Below are 3,998 nucleotides of genomic sequence, written 5' to 3' on the forward strand. Positions count from 1 at the left end.
TGTAACTCATTCTTGTGTTTTTGTGTTCATATAGAATCAAAGATGGTCAATGGAGTTTAATGTTATTTGATTATCAACAAACATACAGGTTTGAGTAAATGATGACAGAATGTTGATTTGGGGGTACCAATTATGGGGAAGGTTTATGGAGTGACACCATCAGAAAGTCTATTTTCTGAGACATTAACGTTCTGTTTATGAACTTTTTGTTAAGACGTATTTTTGTGAAACGGTTTTCTCTTTTCAAAGCGACGTCTACCTCATTTAACATGAAACAAGACTCACACATGACGAGCTCTGATTCCTCCACCAACAAGTGAACGTGTGAGGAGCTCTGGGAGGAGACTTCAGAAGAGAATCGATTCACGAGCTGTTTGGAGCTGAACGAGGAGGTGAGCGGAGATGACAGGCCTCATTACAGCACAGCTCGAGTCCCTCAGGAACGCTCCCGCTGCATGATGGGACAGTTTGCCGGAAAGGTCAAGAGCAGACAAATCAGCCTGGCAGAAAGCATCTGAAACTGCCGCTGATAGAGGCGCATCTGCCCCGACATCAGACAATTCAAAAGAAACTCTCTTATCTACGTTTCTATCATACCGTCGGCTCACGGGACGCCGCAGGAATCGTATCACGCTATTCCTGAAAAACAGAACCTTCCTCTAACGTTTTTGTGCCGACACTCGAGCACTTTTGTGCAATACGGTCTGGAGCGTATATTGATCGTCCCTGGACTGACAAGAGAATCATTTAGAAATCTCCTCTCAGTTTCTGCTGTATTGACGTCCCTGTAATGGCACATCTAACCCTGTGAAACTCTGACAATTATGAGCCCGTCCTGCAGGTCTTTACAATTAAAGAGTGAATTATCACTGCGCTGACGGATCTGACAACACGTCCAGAGATCAGACACACTCACATTTCACATCGGACGAACACGAAAACTCTTACGGACATTGGAAATAAATTAACTTTACATACTGCAATGAATTCATCCGAACAAGGAATCTAAAAAAACACCCCATCGTTCACTTTAAACAAGCCTGAACTATGATGAGACAAAAGTGAGTAAATGTTCAGCGCGCCCAAAACCTCTCCGGTGTAAAAGTGTGTGTGTGTGGCGTGAGAAATCGATGGAGTTTCATCTCTGAAGGCTGAAGAGACACCTGCTGGACAACATCGATCGTCCCTTCAGGACCCTCAGACTCTTCCCCCTCCGCCTCACCAATTGTCTGCCTTTTTCTCTTTCGCCCGTTAGAACGCGGTCACAAATTTACAAAAGGGACTTGTTCTCCCCGCCCGGGGTGAGGTACCATCACTCAGCGGAAAAACATTGTGAAAATATCAGAGGGAAGGGCCGTCCGACAGGGGAGAGGTATAAACAGTCTAATGATTTCCCCAGAGTTTCTGCCAGGAGCCCGTGTCACATGAAAGCCGCATAAATGGTGACATATCCTCAGTCAGTATCACGGGGAAATCGAACCCTGACATTCTTTTTAGGGCCCGAGCCTCCTCATCAGCCAATTACCGCCGTAACTGGAGAGCCAGCTTCTCGCAGCGCGGTCGAGAGTGCCACGAACCTTCTGAGATTACGACTGCGCGCGCTGCCAAAACAGCCTCGACTGCCCCGCGGCCCAGAGGAACTATTTATAAATGAACTCAAAGAGCTTTGGATCAAACGGCCCTGTAATAAGACTTTTTCGCCCGAAATGACGGCCCTGCATTCACACGGACAGAGAAAGAGAAGATGGTGAAAATGGCTGTTTATTAGCGGATAACATCTCTCTAAAAGTTCTCGACGGCATCACGTCCCACGTCCTCAAGCCGCAAAGAGCAGAAGATGCTGACGGTGGATGACGGATGAAAGCAGTTCTGTTTCATCATGAAGATGAGCTGCTGTGCAACGTATGCAGACCTCAGATCACATCATGAATCAGCTGATCTTTAGTTCGAGATGCTTAAATAAATCATCTGCTCCTCCATCAAATGAGCAAATAAAAAAACAGATTACTGCTGATGATCCTGAATGTTTCTTCAGGATAGAAGCAGCGAGGCGCTCTGTATTTGTCTGCTTAATGTGAGCTCTTCTCTCTCACATGTGTGGAGCAGATCCCTCTGAAACTCATTAGCGCTGAAGGCCGGAGCTCCGGGAGAGAGGCGGTGGGCCGGGCGAGGGGGATTCACGGCTCCTCTCATCACCTCTGAAACAATGAGTGCTAAAGCACAGATAACCTGATCTCCTCATTATAACCGTATGATCATTTCCATTCAGTCACATTAAGCGCGACTCTCGGCCTATGTCTGCGTTTACAGTTACCTTGACGCACCTTTGAAGCACACCTGTTTTTTGCTTGAAATGATGGTCTGCGTTGTAAAAAATTATATATATATATTAAGTAATGAGTCAGCAAACAACAAACCACAATAAATATGTAAACATATATATTAGTTTTTTCACACAGCCCTAGTTCATATTTGTCTTTTCTAGATTTCTAGATGTCCAGATTCCTATTTTTAAAACATACACAGCAAAATCGCCAGTGTTAAAAAAGGTCATATTAACTCTCAGTGTATACTGTATAAGAGATAATGTTCAGCAGCCGGTTGTTATGATCAGGACGTGAAGCGGAGGGTCTTGTGTCTCACTGAAGGGGTTTATTTCATGATAACATTATCCCTCTTATTACACGACTACTGGACACATGACATCAAACTGGACATGAAATGTGAATTTAAAATATTTTATTAGCTCATTTTTACTGAATGCAGAACTTCTGTGAGGAAAAGACGTCTAGTTTCGGTTTTAAAGTGAGAAACAGCGTTCAGATGTCACGAACAGGCAAATTGGTTTAATCATTTGTAAATATAATGTCATATATGTTATTAAAAGACATATTTATATTTAATATTTGTGTAAAATTAAACTGCGGCTCTCTTAATGATTTGCAGCATCCGAGTCACATTTGAAAATAACAACACTTGGAATGTTGCCAGTGACCAATCAGAATCAAGCATTCAAATGAGCCGTGTGATAAATAAATATACGATTATATATAGGCCTACACTGTGAAAGTTAATTTGACCTTTTTGTAACACTGGAGATTTTTCTGTGTACGGTGTAAAACTGCATGAGAATTGAAAATTTATCCAAAGATCCTTTTTAAGTGTATTTAAGAAAACCATTTGTTCTGGGAATGGAACCCACAACCTTTGAGTCGCTAGCACAACGATACACCAAAGCTTCAAGTTACAGGAACACTGACATCAGCACCGGCCTTTGAAACTGATGTTTGCTTTGTGTTGTCGGATGACGTCCATGAAGTCGGTCTCTATTATGGAAGGGTTTGGGAGGGAGTGAAACAGGACAGGGCCGATGTGTGCCCCACGCACGCCGGTTGGCGGATCTTCAGGGGCAGATGGATCAATAGCAGCTGAATGCCATCTGCTTGGTGCAGCAGAACGCAGCTCGAGCTCGCGCCATGCATCTTCTACTATTGAAAGGTTATTTTTATGCGAGTAAACAATTCATCCTCGGGTCTCCGCGCATTCTGCTCATTTACCCGCTCCTGGTCGATACCATATGCAAAACGGGCAGAAAAAAATTGAATCCTAGGAGTGAAGCTGATGCCCAGGTGACGGCAAATCGATCGGCCTCCCCACTAACCTGTGGCTTGCGGTCAGAGTGTTTTATAGCCGATCATGCAAATCTGCGTCCCAACAACACAATTCAAACGCTCCCTTTCTCTTAAGAGACCCGAACAAACAGGAAGATAAGACACCGGACGACAGGAGAATCTACTTTTTAACTTCAATTAATGACACCGGCTGCATGCGCTTTTGTTTTTTGCCGCGAGGGTTTCTGGGCCCCGAGGCCACACATACAGGAAAGTCAAGTCATTTGACGGGATGATAGGCCTTTCTGAAGCATCATCGCCGTCCGAGCCCTCGGCTGCCCCGCTCGGAGAGACACCAACGTTTCCACGGAACGCTCTGCTGGCCGC

The sequence above is a fragment of the Barbatula barbatula genome (genome assembly GCF_947034865.1).
Source record: "Barbatula barbatula genome assembly, chromosome: 11".
Classification (NCBI taxonomy): domain Eukaryota; kingdom Metazoa; phylum Chordata; class Actinopteri; order Cypriniformes; family Nemacheilidae; genus Barbatula; species Barbatula barbatula.